General features: G+C 40.4%; 1 long non-coding RNA gene across 1 annotated transcript in view; it reads right to left on the bottom strand.

Annotated features, from left to right (window-relative positions):
* Positions 1 to 23,999, bottom strand: part of LOC117099396 — a 45,419-nt gene that overhangs the window by 9,206 nt on the left and 12,214 nt on the right. Inside the window, exon 2 of the long non-coding RNA XR_004443799.1 lies at positions 7,092 to 7,179. This is a non-coding gene — a long non-coding RNA (uncharacterized LOC117099396). The remainder of the gene's footprint in view (positions 1 to 7,091; positions 7,180 to 23,999) is intronic.

Genomic DNA, 23,999 nt, shown 5'->3' on the forward strand with positions numbered 1-23,999 from the left:
CTTATGAAACTCTTGCCATTAAAAAACATAGAACATCTTATTGCAGCACTATTCATAATAGCAAAGACATGGAATCAACCTAAATGCCCATCAACGGCAGATTGGATAAAGAAAATGTGATACATATGCACCATGAAATACTATGCAGCCATAAAAAAGAATGAGATTATTTCCTTTGCAAGAACACAGATGGAGGTGGAGGCCATTATCTTTAGCAAACTAATGCAGGAAAAAACCCAAATACTGCATGTTCTCACTTATAAGTGGGAGCTAAATAATGAGAACACATGGACACATAGAGGGGAACAACAGACTCTGGGGTCTACTTGAGGATGGAGGGTGGGAGGAGGGAGAGGATCAGAAAACATAACCATTGGGTACTAGGCCTAGTACCTGGTGATGAAATAATCTGTAAAACAAACCCCTTTGACATGAGTTTACCTCTATAACAAAATCTACCCATGTGCTCTTGAACCTAAAATAAAAGTAAAAAAAAAAAATATGAAGAAGGTGACAATGTGACTAATAAAATAAAAATTTGGTCAAGACAGCAAGAATACCATAATTAGTATAAAGCAAAAAGAAAACCACATACACTTGGCTGGGTGCGGTGGCTCATGCCTGTAATCCCAGCACTTTGGGAGGCCGAGGCAGGCGGATCACGAGGTCAGGAAATCGAGACCATCCTGGCTAACACGGTGAAACCCTGTCTCTACTAAAAATACAAAAAAATTAGCCAGGCGTGGTGGCGGGCGCCTGTAGTCCCAGCTACTCTGGAGGCTGAGGCAGGAGAATGGCATGAACCTGGGAGGCAGAGCTTGCTGTGATCCAAGATCGCACCACTGCACTCCAGCCTGGGCCAGAGAGTCTCAAAAAAAAAAAAAAAAAAAAAAAAAAAAGACACTTGAACTACTTAGATAAAATTCTGCTTGTATTAATGTGCATCACATATTAGTATAAAAAGATTTATTTTTATACGAACACCCAGTTAAATATGTTAAAACAATCTATTTTTAACACTTGCCTGTGTAAGTTGTGACTTTTTGTTGTATGTTTTACTATCAAAGAGATTGTATAACTAAAAAATGTAGAACATCTTTTTAAAATTTTATTTCTTTATTTATTTTTTGTTGAGATGGAGTCTTGCTCTGTCACCCAGGCTGGAGTGTAGTGGCGTGATCTCAGCTCACTGCAACCCCTGCCTCCCAGATTCAAGCGATTCTCCTGCCTCAGCCTCCTGAGTAGCTGGGACTACAGGCATGTGCCACCACGCCCAGCTAATTTTTGTAGTTTTATTAGAGATGGGATTTCGCCATGTTTCCCAGGCTGGTCTCGAACTCCTGACCTCAGGTGATCCACCCGTCTTGGCCTCCCAAAGTGCTGGGATTACAGGCTTGAGCCACCGTGCCCTGCCCAGAACATCTTAAAAGCCTAGAAATTCTGTGAAAAGAGCCTTAGAGATCTATAACACAAAACTCATTTTTGCATTTTAGAGCTGAGAAAAGTGAAGCTTAGAAAGCTAAGAGACTTGCCCAAATCCAAAAAGGAAGTGACCAAGCAGAGACCTCCATTCCTCTGTGACCAATTCCCTTTGCTTTACATTTTTTAGGAAAGCTAATTACTCTGTGCATGGCACTCTTCTTGTTTTCTACTCACATTAACTGTTATTAGTTATAAACAATAGCACAATTTGTGTATTAGGATTACATTCTTCTGAATTCATTTCACAAACTCTTTCCTGGTACAGTATGCTTATATGGGCAAGATAGGTCAGAGAAAATATTATGGAAACTCAAGGATGATAGTATTTTAACTTAATAAATGTATTTGGCTTTTTCTCTGTGGAAATCAAAGTGCTTCACTCAGAGGTGTTAATTCTCCTGTGATCCCTCTGAAGTAACTTACAAAGACCATTGCACAGATGAGAAAACCAAGTTTGCATCCCCTGTCTATACTACTGACATCAGCTGGAGGGACATTTCTAAAATATATGACTGGCTGCTTTATTCCTCTGCTTAAAATCCTTCATGACCTCCTTTGCCCTCAGGATAAATTCCAGACTCCTTCACCAAGCTAAGCAGCCCTCATAACCCATACTCTCACAGTTAACCTCTACCCCTTCCACTTCCTTTGGTATACCCACTGCTATTGCCCAGTGGTTCTTAATGCTTCAGCCACACATGTCATGCTCATTGTATTTCACCTCCAAGGCCTTTACCCATTCTGTTTTCTGCTCTGAGCGCCCTTACATACCTGTTCTTTGTAATGAGGAACAGGTGTTACCTCTTCTCTGCATCCTCTGAGGCAGTGGCATTTGCTTCCTCAGTATTTTAAACATCTTATGCATGACCCTATTAAAGAATTTATAGGTTTATGAAGGGTTTTTGTTTGTTTTGTACTTCTCACTTCTCTTCTAGCTTGAGCTCTTGATGGACAAGCATTGGGCCTTATTCCTTTTGGTCTTCATGGAACCTAGTTCAGGACTAGGCTCATGGTAGTATCTGCAAAGGTACTGGATGAATGAGTGAATGAGTGAATGTGACTAGCATCCTGGCAGGAAGTGAGAACAGCCTCCCTACAGAATGTTTTAATGGATTCTCATCTGCCACTGCCTTGACCGCACCTCTTCCAATTCCACTGATATTTCACAGACTTTAAAATAATCTCTCCCAGGGTTAAAGAGAGCAATTACTCTTGCCAGGCTCCTGGCAGGCACTGCCAACGGCTCTTTAAAGGCCTTCTTGAGCCATCTCTGAGACTCCAAACATGGACACATGCTATGGAATTTACATCCATTTGTTTAGTGCAGTACACTCACCTCTAGTGTTACACAAGATGATTTCTAGGTGATTTGTAGATGTTGTAAAATAGATATGCTATGTCATTTAAAAAGAACTCTTTTTTGATTGATGACAGCAAGTTACAGGTTCTGTTTAAAAATTGTTTAGGTTTAAAATGAATAGATTTAAAGAGAAATATTAAGTTCAAAAAACACAGGTGTATGGCAAAACCTGTGAAGTGGTGCCTGAATGACTGATGGTAGAAAAATAGCTGATTTCATTCCTGTAATCATTCACATACTAATTCATCAAATGTTTATGGCACGTTGCATGGCACACCCTATTCTAAGTAAGCGGGACATAGGCAGTCAACACTTTGTTTTGGTCTCTGTCCTTTAAAATTTAGACAATCTCCTTGGGCACATTGCACATTCCACTACTGGCAAGAACAATTCGCTAGTGTTCACACTGGTGTGGGTTGACTAGATTGGATGAGAATGGCATAATCACTTTCTGGAAAAAGAAAAATATATACAAATATCCATGTACATCTATATGTATGTGTGTGTACATGTGTGATCTTGTGATCTGGATTACTGTTTTGCCAATTCTAATCAACAGAATATGCCAGTGGGTATATACATATACACTCACCACACAACCTCCCAAATATTAGAATTGTTAAGTCACACTGCATAGGAAATGGAGCTGTAAAATAACTTGCCAGGAGTGGAGCTGAAAGGTAGACAGTGAGTAATAGGAACAGAACTGACATTGGCATCAGATCAGAATTCAAATATCAGTTTTGCTACTTACTTCAAGACTTTGGGCATGCTCACAACATTCAAGGCCTTAAATGATTAGTTATGCCTAGCATGGATATGGGAGGGGGAATTGGATGATTAGTTATGTCTGACAGTAGCATGAAAGGGGAGAATGGCAACATGCTTGCTGCACTGCATTTACTGTTTCTGAGCTGGATAGCTTTGAAGAGATCTTTGAAGGCTAACTTTATGCAGTTCTGCAAAAATCAACTTCTCCCTATTTTTCAAAAGAGTAAGTAGTGAGTGAATATGGCAAAGATGGCAGTGATGGTGCTGGTGGTAATGGTGTGGAACAACTTCAATTTACCTCCACAAAACTGGTGGTAGGAGGCCTCTAAGATAGCCCCCAATAATCCCCACCTCCTGCTGCTCCTCCCCATCTGTGATTCTCTGTCTTTCAATGTGAAAGATTTATCATTTCCCTTTTAACAAGTAAAATACAGCCCAAGTAATGGAATGTCATTTCTGATATTCGGTTATAAAAAGTCTGGCACTTCTGTCTTGGGTTCTCTCTCTCCCTCTCTTTCTCTCCCTTTCTCTTTCTCTCTTGGAAGGAAGCCAGCTGCCATGTTTCACACTGTTCAAGGGAGAGGTCCAAATGGTAAGGAGCTGATGTCACTGGTAAACAGTCAGTGAGGACATGAGCCTGCCAACAGCCACATGAGGAAGCTTGGAAATAGATCCTCTCCAAGATTACTCTTGAGATGACTGCAGCCCTATCTCACACCCTGACTATACCCTTTTGAAAGATTCTTAGTTAGAGACAAACAGCTAAGCTCCACCTGGATTCCTGACCCACAGAAATTGTGAGATTGCAAATGCTTAAGCTTCTAAGTTTTGGAGTAATATGTGGCAAAAGAAAACAAAGACAGAACTCTAAGTTTGGCAATCACTAAGATGAGTCTTGACCTGTAATATGGTGGCCTGAGTCCTATATTTTGTATATTAAGAATTACCTTGAGCTCAGATCTCTATTTGGATACAAAACCCTCCTCTGCACATATAGACACTGGGGGACCAGAGTCACATGTTGCTGTGAGCTCCAAAATAGTATTCCAACTTCCAACTGGATATCGCTTAAAGAATGTCTCCACATATAACGTTCCTAAATTCTCCCTAGTCCTGTTCCTCTACTGTTATTCTCTATTGTTAGGCTCAAGTCACAAACTTTGGAATATCAGCGATTCCCTCTCACTCTCACTGACTATAGCTTATCTCTAGAATCCTCCCCTTACTATCACGGTTCAACTTCACTACCAGGATCTCATACCTGGATTAGGGCAATAGCTTCCTGTCTATCTTCTTGCTTGTCCCAAGACTTCCTCTTGCACTGCAGCCATTACGATGCTTTGTCCTTTTATCATTGGATCTGTAAATTTGTAATGTTTAATGTGGAAACAAGCATATAAAAACAAAACTATCTTGAATTCCATCATCTTTAATCTGATTTAATTTCTGTATAGCCTTTCAGTCTCTGTCTACCTGCAAAAAATATATCTCTGTCTATATGCAGAAATGTATATTATTTGATGGTAATAATATCTATATAATTTTTTGTGTGTGTTTTACTTTTAATCATTTTCTCAATTTGCCACATTTTATCTTTGAAATTATTATTGCCAATGATGCATACTATTCCATGGAGGGGATATCCCTAAGATACTTAACTATTTCCCTAATGGACATTTGAGGTATTTCTAATATTTATTATTATAAGTGATATTGGATTATCTTCCTGTGAAAAATTGGTTTCCCCTTCTCAATTAGCTCACTATAGTAAATTTTCAGAAAGAGAATCACTAGGATAACCATTCTGAAAACTTTTTGTTATTAGATAGATGTGCCTCATATTTTTCTGAGAAGATTGAACCTGGGGCATTTTGTGCCAAGGATGTAAAACAACATCTTTTAATTTCCAAATTTTTTGACATAGCAACATAATTATTTTAAAAATTCCCATTATAAGTGACTCATTTGACAGCATCAAAAAATTCCCATAGCAATGTGGACAGATGAAAGCGTTTAGGAAGAAGGGAGGAGCAGAAGTACTTTAAAGTTTATTAGGACTGGACATATTTTTCTCCATTCCAATATGTGAGCAAACAAACAACTCTCACTCTATTTATTGACCTCTAGGAATGTAGATGCCTATTAATTTTCATACCAACTTTGTAAACGTAAGCCCCACTGTCAGTACTGTGCTCCTCCCTAGCGGGTGACAAGGCAGCTGTGCATAGAACCCACAGACCTCTCTTTCTTCAGAATACCCTGGGTACCTGGAATGCCAGCATACTCAGCCCAAATGGCCCTAGCCCAGATTTTCACGATCATAAACAATAAATGTAATTTTTATTCTAAATCTTCCTCCCTGTCCTATTCTTCTCCTTCCTTTTGTTCTCCCTCTTCCCTTTATCCTTCTCTCCCATCCCTCCTCATTCTTTTCCTTCTTCCTCTTCTATTTATATTAAGCTTTGTGCATAGAGGCCACACTAGTATAGAAATCAAGAGTGAGGACTGTGAAATCAGACCACCTGGGCTCACTCTCAGCTCTTACACACTTAAGCAGCATGAATATAGATACAATTGTCTCACTGTTCTTTGGTTTCCTCATCTGAAAAATGGGGATAACCTGACTGCTTCCTCCTGGAGTTGTTATGATGATTAAATAAGTTAATATATACCTGGCAATTATAACAGTGTCAGCACATGGTGAGTGCTCAGTAACTACCAGCCACTATGACCGAATCCTTTCACATCATTTCCTTAGAAAAGGTTTCCAGGAGGGGAATTACTGAGACAGGGGTAATAACACCTTTTATGCTCTTTTCATGCTTAACCTCCTGAAAGTGCAGCACTGATTTCCACTGGATGGTGACAGTTTCAAGGACTCCACCTTACTCAGGGCTGGAGAGGAAGGCATGGAGTATAAATGATTCACTGTGGCCTGGCCTGATGTCACCTTAGCAGTGGGCAGCCAGGCTTGTGTCTGAGGAAAATGCAGCTAGACTCACCCACATTATACAGTTGGCTGTGCAGTGGTGTCAAGCAACAAGCTGATACTGGAGAGAAGTCAAGGAGAAATATGATTGCCTCAGGATAGGCACTGCTCTTGTCAAGAAAATTCCTAAGAACATGAAGAGAGACGTGCTTAAACGGTTCTGTGAGTCATATCCAGGAATTTGTAGAACAAAAGGGCAATCACTCCATGGCCACGCAGGGCTCCTGACAGAGGGCTTTCATGGAAGGACCAAGGAGGGCCAGAGAACACAGAGCAGACCAAGTCATTACCTCCCTGGTGATTCCTGACCCACATTTACAGGAGCCGGTTTCCCTTTCTTCTTCTATGAGGGACATTAATAGTTCAGTTCTTTTTAGTAGACAGAGAGGTTCTGGGTATCTGAGGGGTTTAAGAAAGACTGACACACAGGACTGCAAGAAACTCGACGCACGCTGACAAGACCTGACTTCCCCAAAATAACTTACTCACCAGATCCTTGTTGCTGGTAATTTAGCAGCAGTTGGGGCGTTTTCATGGTTGTCTTGAAAGTCAGGACACTGGGTTGATGCGACTGCTACTGACAATGATGAAAAAAGGTGAGAATGTGATAATGATGATAATGAAAATAATGAAGAGAATAAGAAACTAATATGGACTGAGCATGCCAGTGCTGGGTGCTTTCATATGTTTTATCTCAACTTATTTTCATGACCTGCCTAAGAGGTGGATATAATTATCCCCATTGTACCTTACAGAGGTTAGGTATCATGCCCATGGTACCATAGCTGCTATGTGCCCACCAAGGATTTAAATTCCTGTCCACGTTTAAAATCCTGGGGTTTCCCCCCAAATTCTATGCAGTAGATAAAAACACCATGAAACAAAAACAAAAACACACCACCCAAAACAAAACAAAAAACAATCTATCTTGGAGAAATACCCCCATGTAACCTTTCTGAAGGGCATCGGACTTTCTGTAATTACAAAACCCACTTTGCTGCATGTCGTGTACTTTGTTTTCTGCCTTAAAGCCAATTAAACACATTATCCCTGCCAGGACCTTAGACTAAAAACCAGTTCCAGATTTGTGAGAGTCTGGAGATGTGGGGATTAAAACAGCCTGATCACAGAGGGTTAGACTATTTGAAGGGTGAGCAGCCTTCACCCAGTGATCCTAGCGACCTGGTTCCCCTTATGGGGCAGCCATCAGATTTCTCAGCAGATCAGTTGTTCCCAGCTGACTTGCTCATCTGAGCAGCCAGAGAGCCCTCACAGTTGCCCACTGAGAGCACACCTGAGACTGCCCGGCTTGTCAGTGCCCGGCAAGTTTGCTGACCTGATTAACCTATGATAATTATTTTGTGAAGCTACACAGAAGGCGGAAGGTACTAGACAGACAGCCCTGTTGGCTAGGCCTTCACAGTTCATTTCCACAGGGCATTCCCATTTAAGTCTCTGGACATGAGCTAGATTCATCCCCACATATTTCTTTCCCTTTTCTGCTTGTTCTCTTCCCTGCCCTCTATCGTGCACATACCAGGGCAGGGTCAACAAGTTCCTTGTATAAAAAGATGCAGAGTGAGGAAAAAAAGAGAAAGGTGACTAACTCATTTTCACGACAAGCTAAGCAGTCTAATGCATATTTAATAGAACTGCTTTGCAAAGCAACAGTTGTGTCTCCCAAGAATTATGGAGTTTTTAAGGCAAATGACAGAAGGGAATTTCCCGAAATGTTCCTCAGTGGAAAGAGCAGAATGTTGACTTTTGTGGAATCATGATCTCCAGGCACGGTGACTGAGACAGTTTTTGTTGGTTACAAACCTGGTTTGAATCTTGTTCTTGAACGCTTCTGGTCTTATGATTTTGCACTGAATTTTTCATTTCCTGGAACCTCAGTGTCTTCATCTTCCAAGTGGGAATAATAATAGTCAGTCATAGGGTTGTTATAAGGACTACGTGGGAAAATATAGATAAGAAGCTAAGCACAGTGCTCAGCACAGAGAAATACCAAATAACGGGAAGCTGTGATGATAACACATGTTGTTACTCGGGGTATCATATCTAAAGGAGAGTCCAGGAAACAAGGTCATACAGTCCAGGTACCATGATGCAAGGTAGAATCAGGAGTCCAAGAATCATGGAATGAAGGGACTCCTGAAGGAGTTCTCTTAAGAAGGCTGGAGATGTCTTTTCTGCTATAAAAGGGATTGACTAAATGTGCATTCAGGAGATGGTATGTGGAAGAGTAATTTTCTTTGGCCCCAGTAGAATGAAAACCAGAACTTCTTTTAATTAAACCACAGAGGCTGGGCACGGTGGCTCAGTCCTGTAATCCCAGCACTTTTGGAGGCCGAGGTGGGTGAATCATAAAGTCAAGAGACAGAGACCATCCTGACCAACATGGTGAAACTCCGTCTCTAGTAAAAATACAAAAATTAGCTGGGCATGGTGGCGCATGCCTGTAGTCCCAGCTATTCAGGAGGTTGAGGCAGGAGAATCACTTGAACTCGGGGGGCAGAGGTTGCAGTGAGCTGAGATCACGCCACTGCACTCTAGCCTGGTGACAGAGCGAGACTCTGTCTCAAAAAATGAATAAATAAATAAATTAATTAATTAAAGTTTTAAAAAAAAACATGGATACCCCTTGAGAATTATGACTTCATTCTTTTCTTGAAGTCAGGCTCAAAGAGCAGCTGTCAAATTATATCCATCCACTTCAAGACCTTGATCTCTTTCAGAAAGTTGCAGGCAGGGAAAGGTCATATCACGTTCTAGGCTCATATTATTGAGGTCTGGTTTTCTGTTCTTTCATATTTACTCTCCCTTTTGCTCATGCAAGAAGACTAGATGTCAAATCATGCAAATAATCTGTTAGTTAAATTTTTTAAAGGGAAGAATGTAATGACACTAAAATTTGGAAAAAGAAAACAAATCATTCAAACTCATTTTGTGTCATCTCCTTTTATTTACTTTATCTGAATCCACTTAGACTTTAGGTAGTCATAATGAACTTTTAAAATGTTTGCTTCTTTCCCCTATACTTATATCATAAGTGCTTTGTGCTTTTCATTTAGTCTTCATGTTATCACTGCAGATCGTTCCATAGTATTATTGTCCCTAATGTTAGATAGCTAGGGTTTTTCACATTTTTTTTCTCATTCAAGTTAATGCTACAAAGAACATCATCCTGTATAGATTCATTTTATTCTTTTTAATGATCTCTTCAGGATAAATTCCACATTTGGAATGATTTATAATTCTTGATATGTTATCATATTGCTTTTTAGAAGACCTATACTAATTTTTATTGTCTCCAGAATAGAACACTTACAAAATTGCCAGACCTGGATGCTATTTTTCTTAATTTGCTAATTCTTTTTCTGATGATTTGTTAACATAGTCATGTTCACAAGACTTATTAATTGTTTACAATTCCTCTCAAATGATCTGCTTTTACAAAAAACAAACCTACCAGGTATCCTAAGTGTGACTGTGATGGGTCAACCCTGGGTTCCCCGAGGCTGGACCCTCAAGAGGCTATAATAGGTTGGATTGTCTCAGAAGCAGATCCTGATATAGAGAGTAGCATGGAGAAAATCTGTTAGGGAGGGCTCTTAGGATTAAGACCTTGGAAGGGAAGAGAAGAAAGCAGGATCTATTGGGCAGAGAGAGAAGTCAAGGTGTGGTGTAGTCTTGATGCACAGGAGTTCACAATGTCCCACAGGAAGTTGTGAAGATGGGATGATGGCTTTTGAGAGCTGTCGAATGTTAGCTTGAGAAGCTTGAGCATATAAACACCCTGACAATCAGTCACTGGATGCAGATGGCTCTGAAAGAGTGTGTGAACTTGGGTCAGGTCATCTCTTCAGCTGAGACCCTGCAGGGGCCAACAGTTGAGGGCTATCTTCCCACAGAAATCCTTCCAGGCAGTGACAAATTCTTGATTCCTGAAGCGGTACCTGGGCAACCAATCACAGTGTCCAGGGCCACATGAGGAGTTTAGACACAAACCCACTTCAGTTGCATTTTTTGCTCCAGCATTAACAGAGGTATTATATCTCATTTCACCCTGGCCCTGAAAATCTGAGCATCTGAGCCTGGCCTCCTGCTCAGTCCACTTCTCAAGGCACTGTGGTGCTGGGGATGAAGGAAAGAGAGACTGAGCAGGTTAAGGGAATCAGCAAGTGACACACAGTACTGTGCAGGGAGTCTCCAGAACCAAGATGGGGAGCTTAGGGAAGGCTTCTCAGAGATAAAGCTTAAGTTAACATTGGAAGGAGGAATAGGAGTTTATGAGGGGGAAAACAAACAAACAAACATTATAACCATCTGCCCCTCATCCCTCCACTCCTCTACATTCTTACATTCTTAACAGTACTTGAGCCTGCTCAGATCAGTCTGCCACGAATGCTCTTCTTCATCCTCATCCACTTGCTTAAGTCTTACTTATTCTTCAGAGCCCATCTAAATGCACCTCTTCCCTACAACTTTCCCTGCCTTAGTCCAGAGGTACAGGTGACTCCAAAGGAGGTTCTCTCTCCCTCCATATCTCCTCCCACAGCACTTAGCATCCATGTCTGCCACAGCCTTCATCACATGCTTTGCCTCCTCCACTGAACCATAAACTTAGATTCTGTGACTCCTCTTTTCAGGCTTGCCACAGAGAGAGAGCTGGGAGACTGCGGGACCATGGTAAACCAATTGAAAGATCATCTCTTGAAATTCAATCCTAAAGGCCATTGCTGGAATTCAGTAGCTTCTCAATAAAAAATACACACTGAATAAATTTACATATTCAAGTTCATTTTCTATTAGCTTTCCTTTAAGGAAATCACTTTTTTTTTTTTTCTCATTGGTATTTGGGAGAACGTCCACTTCCTAATACGTGTGGTTTTCTCTCCTGCTTGAGAAACCTGAGCCTTCCTAAAGATCATCAGTCCACTCCACCAGCCCCACCCACCAACGAGCAGGCCAATGCATGTCTCCTTAATTAATACAGAGCCTTTTTTTTTACTTGTGAGAATGCCAAACCTACTCTCCTATCTGAGATGAATAACCCCAGCTAAAATAGAACCCACCGAGTCTTCTAGCCAAGGAAGTGGCTGGCAGAGATGGGAGTGGGGGGCAGTTGGGGGGATGGGTAGAGCACATTTTGAAGCATAAATTTCCCAGGGTCAGGACATTTCATTAGGAGACTTCTAGATGTGTTTTTCTCTCTAAAGACTCAAATGAAAGTCCAGAGAATTTACCAACTGCAGTGAAACATTCTGGTGCTTTAAAACCCTTTCTTTATCACCAGGAGCCCTGTTGCCCATTAATTGTAAACAAGTTTGCTCGTTGATCTAACAAATGCCTATTCATTTTTTTAGGTTCACCCTGTTTCATTTTTAATTAAAATTGTTGCATTGATTTGTTTTTAAAATAATAGCGAAGACTCTGACTTTGTAGGTTGAGAAATAAATTATCATTTGAAGGATTAGAGTGGCTCTTCTTTGATTTTAATAAAGATTAGAAGAAGAAAAAGAAGCACAAAGGAATGAATGCAGCTCCCCCAATATAATGAGTTAGACGGCTTCCCCCCTTGATCAAACAAAAGAACAAACATATTAAACAAAGAGTATAGATTTGACAAACCATCTCTGCTCTGGCAAAGGATTTTCAAGGGGATTTGGAAAGTTGTAGCCTGCCCGTGTTCTGTTATTTCTGAGTATATTAAAGCCAGTACTCTGTTAGCTTAGGTATTGTTTTTGTGTGTGCTTTGCTTCCTGGCAATAGAGTCTTTCTTTAAGAAAAGCAATTGGGAGATACCCCGGTCCTGGTTAATCTGTTCCCCTTTTCACACACAGACCATTGTCTGTATATGCTTCCCAAGAGGCACAGGCATTATGTCCTGGGCCCCCTCTCCCAAATCGGCAGGCTGTACAAAGGAACAGTACATCTTGGGAAGAGCCTGCTGGATTTCCATTTGACACTGGAGCTGTTTTGCTTTGTGTAAACCTCAATGCAAAATGTGCCAGTTCCCAAGGAAAAGCAACACCACCAAAAAAACAAAGCAAGGAATAAATTTGGCTGTGGTTTGTTAGTGTTTCACTCAGACCCTCTACCCCAAAGAAGAAGAGTTTGGGAGGTTCCTGCTGTCTTCATGGGTGACTTCAGGGCTCTGAATAACATCCATCCCCCATGGAGGTGCTGAGGGTCTGGCTGTATCCCTAGAATAGGAATTTCTGGAACTGCCCCTTTGTCCTAATGTCCACTGTGGCTTTCCACCCCGATGTAAATGTCAGGGGAGCTATCTATACACCTATCAGTCAACTCTGACAACTGGACTTGCACAATGGCTGCCCTTGTCATGTTGATATTTAATTACTCCCTGTTTACTAGTTCTTTTTTTCAGGTTATAAATATGGCCCCAGACAAATACACACACACACACACACACACACACACACACACACACACAAATGCCTCTGATAACTCTAGATCTCCCTCTCCTTCTTCTTCCTTCTTTCTCCATTTTAGTTTCTTAAGAGTGTGCTATATTTGCTATCTCCTAGCTCCAACTTTTGCTTGCTCCTCAAGTTCCTGCAGCGTGGTTGCTGCCCTTCACTCCCAACCATGATTCCAACCTGCCTGAGATCACTAGCTACTGCCATGTTCTTAGGCACTTGCTTATTTACTTCCTCTTCCTCCAGACCATGAGCAAAGTCAGTGTTGGGGTCATACATTATTCATCCCTGTGTTCATAGCATCATGGGGCTCAGTGCCTGTAACATGGTTTGGCTGTGTCCCCACCCGAATCTCATCTTGAATGGTAGTGCCCATAATCCCCACATATCATGGGAGGGACCCAGTGAGGGGTAATTGAATCATGGGGATGGTTTTTTCCCATGCTGTTCTTGTGATAGTGAATACATCTCATGAGAACTGATGAGGGCAGTTCCCTTGCACACGCTCTCTTGCCTATGGTCATGTAACATGTGCCTTTGCTCCTCCTTCACCTTTTGCCATAATTGTGAGGCCTCCCCAGCCGTGTGGGACTGTGAATCCATTAAAACTCTTTTACTTTATAAATTACCCAGTCTTGGGTATTTCATCATAGCAGTACGAAAATAGACTAATATAGCCTGTTTAACTACATAGATGTATTTCAAAACTATCACATTGTCACAGTTTCTTCTTAAATTATGGCAAGAAAAAAACATTTCCTGAGCATTTTGCCTATAGTAGGCACGATACTGGGAACAGCCACATACATTTTCTCAGTCATCTTTCCTACAACAAGGTATTTTGCAGATGAGGAGGCAGCAGAGGCTCTGAGAGACAAATTAACTTGCTCTAGATCACACAGGCAGTACGTAGAAGATAGTAAATCTAGGAGGTTGTGTTTTAAGAGGCATTTCTGTTCTTTGGGATGGTTTAGATTTTGGTCCAAATGTTTCAGGCATTGAGAGCACTTCATAGAAATGGAAGACTCATCTGAGGTGAGTGTGGGAGTTTCAAATGCTGAGGAAGTGGGGAGTCATCTCCTAGCTGCCATTATGCCTATGAGACAGATTCTTCTCTTGGGCAGTGCATGGCCCACTTAATTGGAGAAAGGGTAATAGCATCAACAAATATACTTAATGAGATTTCTGCTCTGTTATAGCAATAGCTTGTGTTAAATTTATGAATTGTATGAACTCACTTAATCCTCAAAATAATCCTAGGAGGAAAGTACTCTTATTAGTTTAATTTTACTGATGAGAACCCTGAGAGACAGGTTAGACAACTTACCCAAATGATTAGATAAATTGCCCAAGGTTGTATAGCTGGTAAGTAGTGAAAGTAGGGTTCAAACTCAGACAGGTATCATTCCACTGTCCAGTACTGTAACCACCATATTATCCCAGGTAAATTATCCCTCTTCTTAAAAGTCCTAGGGTTTCTATATTTGCCTGGGGGTGGGAATATCTGGAATTCATTTCATTGATTCTCCAAGCTAAACATGCTGAGTTTTTTCATCATTTCTCTATATGGTGACATTCTGATACGCTACCATCTTGTTTTCTCTTTGGGGATCGTCTTTCACTTTATATAGCTTCCTCTTAAAGCATAAACCCTGAAATGGAGCAAGATGTTCCAGGAGTTGTCTGTCTTCTTGATGCAGCATAAAGTCACTAAAGTACCAGTGTTTGTGGTCCTGTCACATGTAATGGTTTATGCTGTTCTTCCTGCTAACCAGACTTCCTGAGTCTTTTTTCAATGAGCTGCTGGGACATTCTTCCTCACTTATTTGAGGGTACTTTTGGCATAAATTCAGACAGTATCTTAAATTTATCCTTGATAACTTTCACTTTGTTAGATTCCTTTAACCCATAATTTTTGCATGTGCTTTCTTTAAGTCAGCTACCAAGTTGCTAACCAGACATATTGAAAAGTGCATGAAATTTAGAATTGGGAAACCTTGAATTTAGAGTATGGTTTGTCACTTAATGAATTATTTTATCTTAGGCAATTTTCATTAACTGCCCTTGCCTCAGTTTTCCCATCTGTAAATTAAGTCTACTGGTGTAGACTCAAAGGACTGTGAGAATTCATTGAGAGAAAGGCTTTAAAAATAAAATCTTGCTATCATGATAATTATAAATATTTCAATCCTCACCAACCATTCAAGAGCCTATTCAAAAGTCAAAAAAAAGTCCCAATATACATTTTAAGCTTTTATTTTTGTTCATTTGCATTATATTTATGTTACAAATGTAACATAAATAATTCCATGCAGTGTTCCTAGGGTTTTGCATTGGTTTTTAAAAATGCTTAGTAATTGTTTACACTGTTTTTTGAGAAACTAGCTGTGAAATATGAAATATGTATTCTTAGAAATGCTTCTAATGAGCTCTAGTATGTGTCTAACAACTGTAGTAATACAGTTACCTGCACAAGATGTTAATAGAGCATTATCCTCTTCTGGAGATATAACCTGAGCTAGGACACATCAAGCAGAGCCTGATGATTTTCTGCCTTAGTCAGAGGCAAGGTCATCTTTACTTTCTGGGCTTCCTCTAAGGACTCAAGCAAACAGCCTCAGGAGGAAATATGAGAGAATAAGAGAACAGAAAAATGATAACTAATTTCTGATCCAGATCTCATTCAGATTTGCACCTTGATAATACTAAGCTCTCTAACCATTTGAACCACTAAATTCTGAACATTTTGCTAGTCTTGACTTTCAAAGTCACCTCAATCCTTCACCATTTTACTGACTTCTCAGATTCTTCCATGACAGGCTCTGATCACCAATATTAGCCTGAGCTTTCCAGCTTTCCAGACTTTAAGAACTGGCCCATCGCTTCTTCTGACATCAGATGCCTGTCTAACCCTTCAAGTCTTCCACATTCAGCTGGGTCTACACTTTGAGCTGTAGATAAAATTCTGCTACTATCAGCAAGAAAAGAGCTACAAAATACATTCTTGAAAGGCTCTATTAGGTCTTCAGGATGAAAATAAAATATTTTTTTCTTACTCTCAGGCAATGTAAACTTACACAGCTGATTCAAATTGGATTTCAGTCTAATGGGACAGGCAATAAATCTTAGTGGTTAAGAGGGTGAGACAGACCTGGGTTTGAATCCTAGTGATTTCAATTGTCAATGGAATGTGGGGCAAGCTCTTTCCTTCCTAATTCTCAGCTTTTTTACCTCTAAAATGAAGATACTGATTCCTATATCACAGAATTATTAGAATTATATTAAATAATATATAAAGTGTTTATGATACTGCTTTGTACATAATAAGCACTTCATAAGTACCAGATACTAGTTTATAATTTGATGTGGTGCACATTCTACAAAATTCTGTCCAAGTCTGTCTGGCCCCAAGTCCCACGCTTTTTCCACTGTTTCAGGTGGCTTCAATTTATAACCTCAAATTTATCAGTCAGTTGGTCTTTTGTAAACAAAAGGTCTTCATTTAGTTGTAGAATGTCTATTGAATTTTTTATTTCAATAACTATATTTTTCATTTCTATAAGTTCTAATTAATTTTTTAAGTATCTAAAAAAATTAATTTGTTTATTTCTTTTCTCAGCGTCTCATTTTTGCAACTCTTTTTTATGCCTTTCAACTGTTTAAATATACTTGTATAGTCTCTGTGAAATTGGTTAATTATTGGAGTTCCTTAGGGCTTAACTCTGTAATTTTTTTATCTGTTGATAGCCACTCACAATAGATCAATTGTTAATGTGTTTTCAGTTTGGGATTGAGAGTTTATCTTGAGTGGGTCTTTATCCACAGGAATCATGTTCATTTTTGACTGAAAGTATTTGTCCATAAGAGTGGTATTCCAGATTCTCTAGGGATATTAAAAGCCTAGGACCCATTTTGTGTAATATTCTAGCTTGGAGGTTCCAGGATTATGTAATATAAATTATAGCCCCAGGCATACATGTTATTCAAATTGATGTTTACAGATTTCAAGAATATATTATCCTAACCACAACCTAGCTGACAGAGATAAACTTTCTTCTCATCTGTCTTTGGGGACAGGCAGCTCATTTCTAGTGTATCCTTTTATCGTATGTGTCGTTCTTCATGGGTCCTGGTTTTACGCAAGTGTGTAAGTTCTGACTCTCCTCACATTTCATAAGCACAAGACTTCATTTCCTTTCACAACATGGGCATTAAAACCCAAACTCCTAGACTCCCATGAGTGACTGTGTCTGCCCTCTGTCACCTCAGGGAAGCGACAGCGTAAGCACACATGCTTACAACTTTGCTTTTGAGTTCCTTCTTCATTTCTGACCTCTGACCTCGGGGGATTTCCCTTTCTTGTGAGCTCAGCCATGCATCTAAAAGGATGTTTGTTATATTTTATCTAGCATTTATATGTGGAAGGAGTTTTTTCAGAATATCTACTGTGCATATTGCTGGAACCACAAGTATTGCATGGAAGACTTTCTCCCATTGCTAAAGACTTCCCATCCTTTGTGCTTCCTTTAACATGAAAGTCTCTATTGCAAGAATAGTGCTCACAGGAGCTGAGTGGCTCTAGGATCGTTCTTTAAAAATATAAGAGGCCTCCTTCAAGCCTTTGTGGTTTAACTATTCCCTTTCCTTAAAGTGGGCTTTGCCATTTTGACTGAAATTATAAGGTGATAAGCAATATCCTAGATAATTTCCATTTCATTCAATTTGCTTGTTCCTGCCATTGGGAACACTTCCCCCAAGAGACTAAGAGAGGTACCTGATTATAAAAGTATATATTTCCTATGCAAATTAATATACTTTCAGAATTTAAGTCTGAAGAGAAGAGAGATACCTACATTTGCTGGAATACATGAATCTTGGAAGAGACAGTTGCTTTTATTACTTTGGCTAATGACATCTAATTTCTCTCCACAAAATGATTGGTCATTTTTATTGCTCAAGCCCACTGGGTCTTTTCTCACCAAAACCAAACAACTAGAATCGTTTGCCAGAGCAGGAACTAAACATGTGCCAAATGCACATATATACTGCCACTTCCCTTCACTGCTTTTTGTACATAAATGGGCCTCAGATCTCAATAAAAGTCATCAAGTCTGTGCAGTCCAGATAGCCTTTCTTTGGCCTGGAGATGTGTCTGTTTTGTTTCATATCACCTCATTCTGCAGTAAATTGTGACTTCTGGGGCATTGGGGCAGCATAATTACTGAGTTACTCTTTAAAGGGCTAAGGCTTCAAGACTGAAGGAGCAAAATGTTTGCTGATTGGCAAAAAGCCACAGGATTATTTTATTTTAACTAAAGATACATGAAGCATGGAAGAATGAACATCAGCTTTGGAATCAGTTGGAAATGAATTCCAGTCTCAGTTCTCTAACTCACTGACAGTATATTTGGCAAGCTACTGAACTTTTCTGAGTCTCAAATATATGAACTAGAGACTATTTTCAAGGCATAGGAAACTAATATTTGGGAAAGGCTTAATTTAGGGGTAGTGTGGTACAGAGGAGACAACTTTAGAGTCACCTAGATACAGGTTCAAATTTTGGCTGTACCCCATTCCCTTTTGTCTAAAATGGGAACAACAATATCTTCCACTCAAAGTTGTTGTGAGGATTAAAGTCAGTAGGAAAACCTCACTCAGGACTTTGTTCACCATATATATTCTTTTCTTTCTCTTGTTAGCATGGTCTTTGGCTCAAAACATACCAGTGCTAGCTAGCCCCTTGCTCCCTGAGAGACTCAGGAATTTGACTCAGGTCTACCCTCGGAGTGCCCTCTGTCCAGGAGGAGGCCAACTGCTCAGGTTTTTACCTAAGTAAGATGACCCTTTCATTCTCCTTCCCTTGGTTTTCTAGACAGAGGGGTTATTGGAAGCTGGGGATGGCTCCAGGCCAGCAGGCTGCTTCCTGCCTGCCACCTGGCCCTCCCACGGAGCTTTCCATCTTTCAACCGCTGGGGTTGTGACAACAGGACCCAGGCAAGAGGCCACTGGTCGAGGCTTGGCCTTAGACTCCTGAGAGGCCCCTGGAATTTTCTGGAGACAGACTGGGCTCTGTCAGCAGACCACAGCCCGGAGAAGAGCGAACAGGGGTGTATGGGTTGTTACTCTGAGCCTACTCCCTCCCAGAGGCTTGTGGTTTTAAAGCTTTAATCACTGAGATCAGAGCCATCCTATTTTATTACAGTGCCAAAAAAGGCCACCCTGGCCCAGCACAGGAGATGGCGGCTCTTTCCAGAGGCCATCAGCCTGGCAGAGAGAGCCATGGCTGCCAGGTCCCAGAGCTTCCTGCGGGGCTTGTGTTTCCCTTCCTATTAAATCCTCCCTGTGCTCAGAAGGCCGCTCCACTTTCCCATCTCTCCAGTTCTGCCTCTGGCTTCTTTAAAGGCTTCAGTGTTTCCTCAAATTAAGAAACCCAGCTGCTCGAGGCCCTTTGTTCAGTGTCTCTAGGATGACCTTTCAGATAATTCGTCCCCACTTGCAGGGGCTGAGCTTTGCTGGTATTTAGACTCAGAGCTTCCTTGGCTAATCGGAATTTATTATCCTCTTTGTTAGGAGACTATGAGGTTCTTTTTCTCCATGGAGGGCTGTCTTCTGGGTGAATGATACATGGGCTGGCCTGGCTCTCTAATCCTGGCAAGCCCTGTTTCCAGGTTGTGTCTCTATGGGCCCCGGAGACTGTGCGTGTGTGTGTGTGTGCATGCACACTCGCTTCTATGGAAAATAAAGATTTGCAGGATCTCAACATCATTCTGAGATAAAGGAATCAGATTAGAGTTGAAGGAACACGGAGTCTTCACTTTAACCTTCCAAAAGCCCTCCTATGAGTTTTACTATGCAGTTGGCTTTACTATAGCTGTTTAATTATTCTGGCAGATCTGATTAAGCCTTTGTTCATTGAGTGTTTTTATAGTGGTAGAGTATGCTTAACATAAAACTTAACATTTTGATCATTTTTAAGTGTACAGTCCAGTAGAATTAAGTACATTCACATTGCTGCTATGCAACCATTACCACTGCTCATCCACAGGACCTTCTCATCTTCCCAAAATGAAATTCTGTACTCATTAAACAATAACTCCCCATTCTCCTCTCCCCTCAGATAATCACCACTCTGTTTTCTATCTCTATGAATTTGAAGACTGCAGATACCTCATGTAAGTGGAATCATGTGACATTATTTGTCCTTTTGCTCCTGGTTTATTTCATAGCATAATGCCATCAAGGTTCATCCACGTTCAGCACATACTAGAATATCCTTCCTTCAAAAGGCAGCATAATATTCCATTGTATGTGTACACATTTCATTTCTCTATTTACTTGTTTGTTGGTTGACGTGGATAGTTTCCACCTTTCGGCTATTGTGAATAATGCTGTCATGAATATTGGTATACAAATATCTGTTTGGGTGCTTGCTTTCAATTCTTTTTTTGTTTTGTTTTTGTTTTTTCTGAGATGGAGTCTCACTCTGTCACCCAGGCTGGAATGCAGTGGCGCAGTCTTGGCTCAGCACGACCTTCGCCTCCCAGGCTCAAGCGATTCTCCCACCTCAGCCTCCTGAGTAGCTGGGATTACAAATGACCACCACCACTGCCTGGCTAATTTTAGAATTTTTAGTAGAAAGAGGGTTTCACCATGTTGGCCAGGGTGGTCTTGAATTCCTGACCTCAAATGATTCACCCACCTCGGCCTCCCAAAGTGCTAGGATTATACGCATGAGCCACCAAGCCCGGCCTCAATTCTCCTGGGTATATACCTAGAAGTGGAATTGCTGGATCATGTGGTAATTCTATGTGAATTTATTTGAAGGAGTCACTACAATGTTTTCCACAGTGGCTGTACCATTTTACATTCCCTGAACATTCCAATTTCTCCACATCCTCACCAACACTTGTTATGTTCTTTTTCTTTTTTTTAAATAGTCATCCTAAATGGGTTTGAAGTGGTATGTTTGTTGAATTCTGAGGATAAGAATAACTGCAATACTAATCACATATTAAATTGATACTATGCACTAAATATTTAACACACGTTTTCTCCTTGAATCTTCAAAACAACTCTATGTGGTTTGTTGTCATCTCTAATTTATAGAAGGGGAAACTGACACCCAGAAAAGTTAGGTAACTTGCTTAAAATAAAACAGCTAAAAGTTAGCAGAATTGAGAGTCAGGTGCAGGGCTGTCCATTGTGTCCATGATCTTTCAACTATGCAACTGGTTTTCTAATCATGTAGTTGTGCTTAGATAAAAACTTGAGATTTTCCTTCTGCTAGTGCATTACTAATTCTAAAAGCCTTCAATACGTAAAGCCAAAGGCTTCCTATAAATGTTTGACTTTAGGATGTTGGCCAATTTCCTGGAGACAACCCACATGGACCAATGAGCATACAAGCCACTGAAAACCTAGTTACCTGGGACGCACTCCAAGGCTTCTTTGAGCCCTTGTTAAGCGTAATGTTACTGTGCTGGATCTGGAGGCTGGGGTGAGGCATGGACCCTTCCTTCAGGCAGCACACAGTCTACTGGGGCAAATACCTTCTAAGGTAGTTACAGTACAGGGTGCTGTGGGCTGTGGTACAGGAGATGATTACAGTACAGCATGCAGGGTGTTATGACCAAGGAATAGGGAGAGGGACTTAGGAGGACAAATTATGAGAATGATGAACTCCATCCTTAGATACAGGACACTAGGCAAGAATTCACATCAGAATCATCATGTGAATTGACCATAGGAGGGCAAGCTGTATGCAACATGAGAGTTGGAAGAATGGTGACAGTGGACAGGGAAAGGTATTCTGTACGTAGAAATAGCAAATACAAAGGCTTAAAAGAGGGAGGGAATGTGGTTTATGTGTAGTGGTGTAAATGTTTCTGTGGAATAAAGGGCACATTAAGGCGTGGCAACAGGATTGGACACAGAAATACAGGATATCCATTCAAAACCTTTTCTGTCCTACAAAACGTCTGGATTGGTCTTGTAGCTGATGAAAAGGCATGGGAAAATCTATGTTTTAAGCATGAGAATAACTTGGTCAAATCTGTGTTTTAGAGAAGTCACGTTTACGTAAACTATGGTGAATGGATTGATATTGCAGTGAGATGGCAGGTGAGGCCTGAGTCTGGCAATAGGAAGGCTAAATGTAAGAATAGGGTACATAAATTAATTGCTATGTGCTAGCACTGTACAGAAACATCCCCTGCGTTGTTCATTGGATTACCACAACAACTCTGAAAAGTCTATTGTTATCCCATTTTACAGATGGGTAAACCGAGGTTAAGCAGATTAAATAACTTGTACAAAGTCACATTGCAGTAACAGTGGGGCTGGCATTTTAACCAGGGTTGTTTTAGTCCGAGGAAGAAATGCCAACTGAAATTAGGGCAGTCATAGTAGGATAAAGAAACTGTGACTGATATGTGTGGTATTTAAAAGGTAAAGATAACTAAAAAGGGTGGATGACAAGGAAGTAACTGAACATGATGAATGGCTAGATTTAGGGAATAAAAGAGAATGGGCATTTGTGAAGACTCTCAGGTGTCTAGTTTGGAGGACTGGGCAATTGATCATGTCTTTTACTGAGAGGAGAAAGACCATACGACGGTGGAGGGAAGAGATGGTGGGTTCTTTCTGGAAAAGTTGTGGAGTCTGTAGAAATACTGTATTGATCAAAGAAATGTTTTGAAATATGGATTTATATCCATTATCATTAATGACGAATCTTTTCTTTTTTTAAAGTTCCAGGATACACATGCAGAATGTGCAAGTTTGTTACATAGTTATATGTGTGCCATGGTGGTTTGCTGCACCTATTGACCTGTCCTCTAAATTCCCTCCCCTTGTCCCCCACTCTCCAACAGACCCTGGGTGTGTGTTGTTCCCCTCCCTGTGTCCATGTGTTATGTGTTCTCATTATTCAACTCCCACTTATGAGTGAGAACATGTGGTGTTTGGTTTTTCTGTTCCTGTGTTAGTTTGCTTAGGATAATGGCTTCCAGCTTCATCCATGTCCTTGCAAAGGACATAATCTCATTCCTTTTTATGGCTGCATAGTATTCCATGGTGTATATGTACCACATTTTTTTCATCCAGTTTATCATTGATGGGCATTTGGGTTGATTTCATGACTTTGCTATTATAAATAGTGCTGCAATAAACATACGTGTGCATGTGTCTTTATAGTAGAATGATTTATATTTTTTGGGTACATACCCAGTAATGGGATTGCTGGGTCAAATGGTAATTCTGGTTCTAGATCCTTGAGGAGTCACCATACTGTCTTCCACAATGGCTGACCTAATTTACATTCCCACCAAAAGTGTAAAAGCATTCCTATTCCCCCACAGTCTCACCAGCATCTATTGTTTCTTGACTGGTATGAGATGGTATCTCACTGTGGTTTTGATTTGCATTTCTCTAATGATCAGCAATGTTGAGGTTTTTTTTTCATATGTTTGTTGGCCGCATAAATGTCTTCTCTTGAAAAATGTCTGTTCATACCCTTTGCCCACTTTTTGATGCTTTTTTTTTTTCTTGTAAATTTGTTTAAGTTCCTTGTAAATTCTGGATATTAGACCTTTGTTAGATGGGTAGATTGCAAAAATGTTCTCCCATTCTGTAGGCTGCGTGTTCATTGTTTCTCTTGCTGTGCAGAAGCTCTTTAGTTTAATTAGATCCCAGTTGTCACTCTTGGCTCTTGTTGCAGTTGTTCTTGATGCTTTTGTTATAAAGTCTTTGCCCATGCCTATGTCCTGAATAGTATTGCCTGGGTTTTACATTTAAGTCTTTAATCCATCTTGAGTTAATTTTTGTATAAGTTGTAAGGAAGGGGTCCAGTTTCAGTTTTCTGCATATGGCTAGCCAGTTTTCCCAGCACCATTTATTGAATAGGAGATCCTTTCCCCATTGCTTGTTATTGTCAGGTTTGTTGAAGATCAGA

Source organism: Trachypithecus francoisi, unplaced genomic scaffold, assembly GCF_009764315.1.
Source record: "Trachypithecus francoisi isolate TF-2019V2 unplaced genomic scaffold, Tfra_2.0 Lachesis_group16, whole genome shotgun sequence".
Lineage (NCBI taxonomy): Eukaryota > Metazoa > Chordata > Mammalia > Primates > Cercopithecidae > Trachypithecus > Trachypithecus francoisi.